The sequence below is a fragment of the Microtus pennsylvanicus genome, chromosome 11, assembly GCF_037038515.1.
Source record: "Microtus pennsylvanicus isolate mMicPen1 chromosome 11, mMicPen1.hap1, whole genome shotgun sequence".
NCBI classification, from domain to species: Eukaryota; Metazoa; Chordata; class Mammalia; order Rodentia; family Cricetidae; genus Microtus; species Microtus pennsylvanicus.
Window position 1 is genome coordinate 51,821,497 of NC_134589.1, and position 11,013 is coordinate 51,832,509.

Consider the following 11,013-nt stretch of genomic DNA (forward strand, 5'->3'; position numbering starts at 1 on the left):
GGACCTCTGGAAGAGAAGCCAGTGCTCTTAACCACTGAGTAATCTCTCCAGCCGCATTGTTTTTTTGTTGACAAGGTCATGTTTCATGGGCCAGGACAGTCTAGACTTCATGACTCTCCTGATTTCTTTTTTTAAAAATATTTATTTATTTATTTATTATGTATACAACATTCTACCTCCATGTATGTCGACACGCCAGAGGGTGCCAGATCTCATTACAGATGGTTGTGAGCCACCATGTGGTTGCTGGGAATTGAACTCAGAACCTCTGGAAGAGCAGCTGGTGCTCTTAACCTCTGAGCCATCTCTCCAGCCCCGACTCTCCTGATTTCAAATGCTGGAATTTCAGGCCTGAACTGCCATGCCTGGCTTTTTTGGTGTTTTTGAGACAAGGTGTTACTATATATGCCTGGCTGGCCAGAAACTCATTATGTGTAGTAAGATGGCCCCAAACTTACAGTAACATTCTTGCCTCTTGCCTTGCTGCTGCTGGGATTGCAGGCTCAAGCCACCAGGCAAAAAGAGGTTTCCTTATGTTGCCAATGTTGATACTTGGAGCTAGAAGTCTTTGCTGTTGTAGGTAGATTAGTAAGTCTATTTAACACTATCCTGAGGTCTAGATATCACCAGCCCCCTCTGCCAAACCTCTGTGTGACACTAAACTGGGAGTGGTGGCTTACACCCTTATTGTTTAATCTTGGGAGGCAGAGGTGCCAACTGTGGAACATTCCAGCTATCCATCCATCTGAGTTTGTGTGTTCCTGCAGTCAGTGGCTTACTTCAAGTATACTAGAGGGAGGGGGGGAAGCCACAACGATGCTCACGGGTGATGCTAGCCCACGGAGTTTGTTAGCTGGATAGAGAAAGGTGAGTGGGACAAACGGCTTGAGACACCCACGAGAACAGAAAGGCTCTTTAATGGTGCAGAACATGGACAGTATGTGTTAGGGACAGAAAGAAGGCCAAAAACAAAACAAACTAAAAACTTTAGAAAAACCAAGAGAAAGGCTGGGGATGTAACCCAGGAGGATCTCTGTGAATTGAAGGCCAGCCTGGTCTACAGTACTGCAAGTTCCAAAACAGCCAGGACTACATGGGTTTGATAAGTAAATAAATAAATATTTAAAAACAAATTAATGAAGTGAACGGGCAGTGGTGGCGCACACCTTTAATCCCAGCACTAGGGAGGCAGAGGCAGGCGGATCTCTGTCAGTTTGAGGCCAGCCTGGTAAACAGAAGGAGTTCCAGAACAGCAAGGACTACACAGAGAAACCCTATCTCAAACAAACAAACAAAAAAGCAAAAAACAAAACAAAAAAAAAAAACACTGCTCTAGTGTTACCAATAGGCATCACTGTGGATTTTTTTTTCTCTTTCTCCAGTAAACAGTTGAATGTGTAACATCACTGGTTGTCCTGAAACTCACTCCATAGACCAGGCTGGCCCCGAACTCCCAGAGATCCACCTGCCTCTGGTACAAGAGATCTAAGGAAGCAAGTACTCTTAACAACTAAGCCATTGATACAATCCTATGGTTTTTGAGGCAGGATCTTACTAGTTGATCCAGACAAGCCTGGAACTCCCAGCCTCCCAAACAAGGAATTATAGGTATGTACTACCACACCCATCTAAACTGGCCTCAAATTCTGCACAAAGCCAAAAATGGCCTTGAATTCCTTATCCTCCTGCTTCTTCCCTTTTAGTGCTGAGATTTCACTATGGGCCACCACATTCAACTTTATGTGGTACTGGGAATCAGACCCAGGGCTTCAGAAATATCGTCAACCACTGGACCAAGTGGTCTACATGCCAAGCCCCTTGGACTGTGCACGTACAGCCAGTGCACACACGCACGCACGCACACACACACACTGGTTAATTTGTGGCTTTGTTTGTTTGTTTTTGTTTGTTTTTCCCAACTTGAAAGAAACTAGAGTTATCTGGAAAGAATGACTCTTTAACTGAGGGGTTGCCTCCATCAGATTGTCCATAGGCAAAGTCTGTGGAGGCATTTTCTTGATTAGTAATTGGTATGAGGGCCCAGTCCACTGTGAGCGCGACCACACCCAGGTCCTGGGTGCTTTAAGAGAGCAAGCTGAGCAAGCCAAAGACCAGGCAGTGAGCTGCACTTCTCCATGGTCTCTCCTCCAGTCCCTGTCCTCCAGTCCCTGTCCTCCAGTCCCTGTCCTCCAGTCCCTGTCCTGGTGTCCCTCGATCATGGACTGTGACTGAGCCAAAGAAGCGTTTTCCTCCCTTGAGGGGCTTTTGTCATAGAGTAGTTAGATCAGCATCAGAGAAAAACACTGAACAGTTTGAGTTTGGGTTGGGTTTTAGTGCTTTGTTGTTGTTTTTTGATTGTTTATTTGTTTGAAACAGCTTCTCACCTTTTAGCTCAGACTAGCCTAGAACTATGTAACCCAGGCTAGCCTCACACTCTCAGTCATCCTCCTGCCTCAGCTTCCCAAGCGTTTGAATTTCCACTGTGAGCCACCATGCAAGTTCAGAGCCAGTCTCCTGGACATCACGAATGAAAGACTAGCCTGAGCTACAAAGCAAGACCCTGTATCAGGAAGAACAAAGGTTGCGGACATAGAGCACACACTAGTGTGGAAAGCCCGGGGTTTGATCCCCAGTATCTTCTCCCCCAAAAGGATGCTTAAACTTACTAAAAACCCCTAGGGAGATACCTCTTTCCCTAGGTGCTTTGAGGTCCCTCTCACCTCCCACCCAACCCCACCACTGGCTAGGAATATTGTTTTGTTTTCAAGACTGGGTTTCTCTGTAGCTTTGGAGTCTATCCTAGAACTTGCTCTGTAGGTCAGCCTGGCCTCGTACTCATAGAGATTCACCTGCCTCTGCCTCCTGAGTGCTAGGATTAAGGTGTGCACAACCAAGCCTGGTTTCTACTGAATTTTTAAACATTCCTATTTCTAAATAGGAACATTTTCTCATTTATTTGATTAAAATTTTATCAAGTCCATTTTGACCAAAACCTATAAAAGTCTGACCACGTGAGTCATAAGGGTGCAAAGAAACTGAAATTCACACACTGCTGATAGGCATGGGGAGTGGTCCAGTCGTTTTGGAAACAGTTGGGAAGTTTCCAAGAGTTCCACATATGCCTATCACAAAATTCAGCTTTTCTTTGTGGAAATGAAAGCACATTTCAATGCAAACACCTATTTAGAAATGCTTCTAGCAGCTTTACGTGTAATAAGCCCAGCCAACAAGGGACTAGGAAAGCAAACTGTGATATAATCATGTATTAGAATACTATTCGTGGGCCTGCCAAGTGGCTTAGTGGGTACAGATGCTTGCCACCAAACCTGATAATTCAAGTTTGAGCCCTAAGACCAACATCTGTGGGAAGAGAAAACTAACCCCCGCACGTTGTCCTCTGACCTCTGCATGCCCAATATGGTAGGCTCATGTGCACCCAAAGATGCAAGGGTATATACATACATACATACATACATACATACATACATACATACATAAATGTAATTTAAAAATGCTATCCAGCAATAAGAAGGAATGAAGCCAGTCAGGCCTGGTGGCATATGCCTGTAATCCCGAGGTGGGGCAGAAGGATCATAAATTCAATGTTATATTCAGGTATATAGCAAATTCAAGGCCAATCTGGGCTACATGAAGCAAACAGAAAATAAAGAAATGGGGCTGGAGAAGCGGCCCCTGTTCTTGCCAAGGATGGAGTTTAGTTCCCAGCATCCACATCAGATGGCCTCACAGCTTTCTGTAACTCCCGTTCCAGGGTTTCTGATGCCCTCTTCTGGCCTCTTTGGGCGCTGGGTACACGTATCCTGCACTTACATACATGCACCCAAAACACTTATAAATATAAAACACATTCTTTTGAGGACAGAAGAAGGCTTTTGCGGTGGTCGATGCATTCCATACCTTGATTATGGGGCTGCCACTGCCGTAAACCTTTGTCATAACACCAAACTGTACACTTTATGTGATGGTTTCAATGCCAATTATAGCTTTTGTTGTTGTTGAGACAGGGTTTCTCGGCGTAGCTCTCGCTGTCCTGGAACTCACTCTGTAGACCAGGCTGGCCTCGAACTCACGGAGATCGCCTGCCTCTTCCTCCCGAGTGCTGGGACTAGCTTCCTACACCCAGCTCAATACCAATTATATCTTAGTAAATCTACTTTGAAAAACAAATAAACTGGGAAGTGGTGGCGAACACCTTTAATCCCAGCACTCCAGAGGCAGAGACAGGGGGATCTCTGTGAGTTTGAGGCCAACCTGGTCTACAGAGCGAGTGCCAGGACAGGCTCCAAAAGCTACAGAGAAATCCTGTCTCGAAAAACAAAGCAAACAGACAGGAAGGAGGGGGAGGGGGAGGGGGAGGGGGAGGGGAGGAGGAGGAGGAGGAGGAGGAGGAGGAGGAGGAGGAGGAGGAGGAGAAGGAGAAGAAGAAGAAGAAGAAGAAGAAGAAGAAGAAGAAGAAGAAGAAGAAGAAGAAGAAGAAGAAGAAGAAGAAGAAGAAGAAGAAGAAGAAGAAATGAATGTTGCTATTAGAGCCATTCTCATTCTCAGCACTCTGAATATATATCATTCACCTTCATGGGGCCTAAAGATGCAGCTACTATTATTATCGCCCTTCTCATTTTACCATGTAGGTAAATAAAGCACAAAGACCTCAGGTCACTTTCCAAAGGGCAACAAGTTAGTCCGTAACACAGCTGGGGCTCAGCTCACAACCACACTCCAGACTGTGCCGCCCCTAGTGATGCTGAAGAAGAGGACAGTGGTGACGAGGCCCTCCTGCGCTGCTGAGAGACTGGGAAGTCTGTCTGAAGAAAGTTGGCAGTGTGGTACGGAATCAAACTCGGCAGAACACCCTATGACTCAGCGACCCTGCTTTTACAGACAGTTATAAATATAGTCAGAGTCATGGTCAGGACACAGACAAACCTCCCAAAGGAACCAAGTATAAAATAATCCTTGCCGCACTCTTTGTTGTGGTTGGAGATTGGATGGGACATGGGAGGCCATTAATGGGCTCATACGCAGGTAAAATAAGACAACCCTGCCCGCCTCTGCCTCCTGAGTGCTCCACTATGTGTTTTGAGACAAAGCCTCTCACTGTCTTACTAAACAGAGTTAGGCTGACCTCCAGTTCTCTATGTAGCTCCGGAACTCCTGGCCCTACCTCCTCTGCCTGAATGGAATTCTGGGATTACAGGCAGGTGACACCATGCCTGGCGTATGTGACGTTAGGGATGGATTTATGGATTCATAAATGCTAGATAGTCCCGCTATCAACCAGACCACACCCCCAACCTGGAGCTGCACTTCTGAAAGGAAAAACAGTCTGGGAAGGCGGTTTAGTAGGTAAAGCAATTCTGTGCAAGTCAGGCAACCTAGATCCTCCCGTGGAAGGAGAGAACTGACACTAATAGCTGTCTTCTGGACTTCCACAAGTGTGTCATACCACACACACACATACACACACCACCACCAACAGCAACAACAATGGATTAAAAATAAAATAAACTAACAAAACAAAGATCAATGAGGACACAAATCAAGAACTGTGTTATGATGGGTATGGTGACTCACATCTATATTCCCAGTACTCTGGAGGCTGAGGCAGGAGGATTGCCTTGAATTCCAAGCTAGCCTACACAACAGAGGGATACTGTCTTTTTTTCTCTTTTTTTTAATTGATATTTATTGAGCTCTACATTTTTCTCTGCTCCCCTCCTCGCCTCTCCCCTCCCCTTTGAATCCTCTCCCAAGGTCCCCATGCTCCCAATTTACTCAGGAGATCTTGCCTTTTTCTACTTTCTACTTCCCTTGTAGATTAGATCTATGTGAGTCTCTCTTAGTGTCCTCATTGTTGTCTAAGTTCTCTGGGATTGTGGTTTGTAGGCTGGTTTTCTCTGCTTTATGTTTAAAAACCACCTATGAAGCCGGGCGGTGGTGGCGCACGCCTTTAATCCAAGCACTCAGGAGGCAGAGGCAGGCGGATCTCTGTGAGTTCGAGACCAGCCTGTTCTACAGAGCTAGTTCCAGGACAGGCTCCAAAGCCACAGAGAAACCCTGTCTCGAAAAACCAAAAAAACAAAAACAAAAAACCACCTATGAGTGAGTACATGTGATAATTGTCTTTCTGGGTCTGGGTTACCTCACTCAAAATAATGTTTTCTAGCTCCATCCATTTTCCTGTAAAATTTAAGATGTCATTATTTTTTTCGGCTGTGTAGTACTCCATTGTGTAAATGTACCACATTTTCCTTATCCATTTTTTGGTTGAGGGACATTTAGGTTGCTTCCAGATTCTGGCTATGACAAACAAAGCTGCTATGAACATAGTTGAGCACATGTCCTTGTGGCACGATTGAGCATCCTTTGGATATATACCCAAAAGCAGTATTACTGGGTCCTGAGGAAGGTTGCTTCCTAATTTTCTGAGAAATCGCCACACTGGCATCCAAAGGGGATGTACCAGCTTGCATTCCCACCAGCAATGCAGAAGTGTTCCTTTTTCCCCACAACCTCTCCAGCATAAGTTGTCATCAGTGTTTTTGATCTTGGCCATTCTTACAGGTGTAAGATGGAATCTCAGAGCATTTCTCTGATGACTAAGGATGTTGAACATTTCCTTAAGTGTCTTTCAGCCATTTTAGATTCCTCTGTTGAGAGTTCTCTGTTTAGGTCTGTACTCCATTTTTTAAAAATATTTATTTATTCATTATGTATACAGTAGTCTATCTGTGTGTATGCCTGCAGCCCAGAAGAGGGCACCAGACCATTACAGATGGTTGTGAGCCACCTTGTGGTTGCTGGGAATTGAACTCAGGACCTTTGGAAGAGCAGGCTCTTAACCACTGAGTCATCTCTCCAGCCCCTGTACTCAATTTTTTTTTATTGGATTGTTTGTTCTTTTGGTGTCCAATTTCTTGAGTTCTTTGCATATTTTGGAGATCGGATCTCTGTCTGATGTGGAAGTGAAGATCTTTTCCCATTCTGTAGGCTGTCGTTTTGTCTTGTTGACTGTGTCCGTTGCTTTACAGAAGCTTTTCAGTTTCAGGAGGTCCCATTTATTAATTGTTTCTCTCAGTGTCTGTGCTGCTGGGGTTATATTTAGGAAGTGGTTCCCTATGCCAATACGTTCAAGTGTACTTCCCACTTTCTCTTTTACAAGGTTCAGTGTGGCTGGCTTTATGTTAAGGTCTTTGATCCATTTGGATTTGAGAGTGATATTGTATTAAAACTTATGTTATTAATTCTTCATTTATCCTAAACACATGAGCACACACACACACACACAAACAACAACAGGAAAGGGCGGAGCGGAGGAGGGGATGTTGTTTCTGGAACTCAGGGTGAAGCTCCACCTTCAACACAGAAGCCAAGCAAATCGAATCTGAATAGATCAGGAGCTGGGCACAGGTCCGGGAACATCCTGGGTTTCTGCTGCAGTCCAGTCTCTTGCCTCCTTTCCTAAATACAGGGTTGAGAAAACAGAAGTCTGCAGGGATTATCTTTCGGAGGCAAGGAGCAGAGGTTAAGAAAAGCTACAGTGGGCTCTGTGATAAACCAGCCCAGGGTCTCTGTAAAAGGTCAACACCACACACACACACACATACACACACACGCTCATACACACACACACACATGCATGTACACACCACACACATGTACACACATGCATGTACACACCGTACACATGCACACACAGAGCTCCATACAAAGTTTCCCTATTTTATATGTCTCCTTTCCTTCCTTTCCCTATCCACTATCCCTTCTCCCAGTTCCAGCCTCTTTTCTCCTTCCCAACTCTCTTATTCCCTTCTGAATCCTCTCCTTTTCCAACACTCTATTCTGCTTGTTTGGTTTTGTTTGTTTTTTGAAATAGGGTTTTCTGTGTAGACCTGGCTGTCCTGGAACTTATTCTGTACACCAGGCTGGCCTTGAACTCACAGAGATCTGCCTGCTTCTGCCTCCACAGTGCTGGGATTAAAGGCGCACATCACTGCCTGGCTTCTCCAACCCTCTTTTTTTTTTTTTTAATTTTCGAGACAGGGTTTCTCCGTAGCTTTTGGTTCCTGTCCTGGAACTAGCTCTTGTAGACCAGGCTGGTCTCGAACTCACAGAGATCCGCCTGCCTCTGCCTCCCGAGTGCTGGGATTAAAGGCGTGCGCCACCACCGCCCGGCTGGAACTAGCTCTTGTAGAACAGGCTGGCCTAGAACTTTAAAAAAAAAAAGACAGTTTCAGGTAGCCCAGGCTGGCCTTGAACTGGCTATGTAGTCAAGAATGACCTTCAACTTCTTGCTCTGGGATTATAGAATGTGCCGCTATAAGCCACCAAACCTATAGTTTATAGTGCTGGGGATTCGTGCATGCTAGGCAGGCACTCTACATACATCCCCAACTCCTTTCATCTGTGTGTGTGTGTGTGTGTGTGTGTGTGTGTGTGTGTGTGTGTAGAAGTGCAAGGGCAGGCAAGTGACCAAAGATCTTTTCTGCCACCTTGTGGGACAAAGGGATTTAACTCAGGCTGTTAGACAAAGTTTATTTACTTATTGTAATTTATTCATTTAGTTTGTATGTGTGTATGCGTGCATGTGCATGTGGGTGCATGTGCATGTGGGTGCATGCGCGTGCATGTGGGTGCGTGTGTGTGCATGTGCATGTGGGTGCATGCATGTGGGTGCGTGTGTGTGCATGTGCATGTGGGTGCATGCATGTGGGTGCGTGTGTGTGCATGTGCATGTGGGTGCATGCATGTGGGTGCGTGTGTGTGCATGTGTGCGTGCATGTGGGTGCGTGGGTGTGCATGTGCATGTGGGTGCATGCATGTGGGTGCGTGTGTGTGCATGTGCATGTGGGTGCATGTGTGTGTGTGCATGTGTGCGTGCATGTGCGTGCGTGTGTGTGCATGTGTGCGTGCATGTGCGTGTGTGTGCATGTGCATGTGGGTGCATGCATGTGTGTGCATGTGTGTGTGCATGTGGGTGTATGCATATGTGTGCGTGCATGTGCATGTGGGTGTACCGCTGGAGATCAGAGGACAACTGTTGGCAGTCAGTTCTTTCCTTCTACAGCACAGGTCCTTGTGACTGAACTCAGGTTAGCACATTTGGTGGCTAGGACCTTACATCTGGAACCAGCTTTATACCTCCATAGACTGGCTTCAAACGCAGAGAGGTCTGCCTGCCTTTGCCTCCTGAGTCCTGGAAACAATGGTGTGCGCCACCACTGCCCAGCTTTCTGATTCCACTTTCTATGCATTTAAACCCCAAGGCTGGAGAGATAACTTAGCACTTAGGAGTGCTTGCTGCTCTTCCAGATGACCCAAGTTCACTTCCCAGCAACCACGCATCAGGGAACTCACACCTGCCTGCCCTACTCCAGCTCTGGGAGATATGATGCCCTCTTCTGATCTCTGCTGCCACAGTCCATTCCCTGCCCCTCCCCCACCACACACCTGCCAAAGAAAATAAAAACCACCCGTGATACCTGAGAAACATCCAAATGAGAGCAGGAATAGACCACGGCAGGACGGCACAGCAGGACCTAGGGCACCAGCTTCCAACCCTGTACCATCTACACTGCTTTCACCTCAGCCCAGTCCGAGCCTCCCTCTTATTCTCTCCTGCCCTTGGCACCTTGCTCTAAGTTGGATGCATAAATAAGACGACCATCAGCCCCGGGACTGAATTGCAGAGAGCAGACACGATAATGAATTGACTCTGAGAGAGAACATCTGACTGTCAGCAAAAAGGCCAAGAAATCTTCTCACAGAAGGAAAGTTTGCTTTTAAAATTTTTTTAATTTATTTTAGATTTTTAAATTTTATTTTATATGAGTAAACACTCACATGTGTGCCCGAGAGAGTCAGAAGAGGGCGTCAGATCGCCTGAAGCTGAAGTCACAAAAAGTTGAGTCATCGTGTGGGTGCTGGGATTGAACCTGGGTCTTCTGCAAGGACAAGTGTTCTTAACTCCTGAGGCCGTCTCTTCAGTCTCAAGACACACTTGTTTTGAAAAATGAACAGGAGGTCTTCTGGTCTCCCAGCGTGCAGGGACAGGCAAAGGCACCAAGTGTGATCCCAGAACTCAGAGGCCGAGGCCAAAGTATCCCAAATGCAAGATCAGACTAGCAGACAAAGTAAGTTCTAGGCCAGTACGAGGAGGGGAAGATGGGCAGAAAAGAGGGGAACGTAGAACAGGGAGGAAGAAGAGGAGGGGACGAAGGAAGGCAAGGAGGATCTGACCATCGGACAAGAAGACAGTGACTTTCGACAGGCGTTACCCTCTGATCCACAGCCCGACACTCAGAAGACGGGGTAAGCAGCCAGTTGGAGGCCAGCTTGTACTGCATAGTGAGTTCGAGGTCAGCTTCAGGTACAGAGACTGTCTCAAAAATAAAACAGAAGTCATATGGTATTGAAACTCTAGCACATGCCGTTAATCCCAGCACTCACGAGGCCGAGGAAGACGGAGCTCTGTGAGTTCCAGGACAGCCAGGGCTACATAGAGAAATCCTGTCTTGGAAACTCGGAAAACAAAAGAAAAGAAAAGAAAACAAACAAATAAAAAAGTATTAAAAATTGTACTCCACCCTCCTTTCTCTTCCTTCCTTCCTTCCTTCCTTCCTCCCTTCCTTCCTTTCTTCCTTTCCTCCTCCTCCAAGACAGGGTTTCTCTGTGTAGCCCTGGCTGCCCTAGAACTCACTCTGAGAACCAGGCTGGCCTCAAACTTAGAGATGTCTCTGCCTCCTGAGTGCTGGGATCAAAGGCATGTACACCACTACCCAGCAGTCTAACCTCCTTTTATTCTTAATTTAATTTTATCATTTTGTTGTGAATAAATGTTTTGCCTGGATGTATATCTGTGTACCATATGTGTACCTGGGGCCTATCGAATCCAGAAGAAGTTGTAGGACCCTCTAGAACTGAATCCAGAAGAGGTTGTAGGACCCTCTAGAACTGAATCCAGAAGAGGTTGTAGGACCCTCTAGAACTGACTCC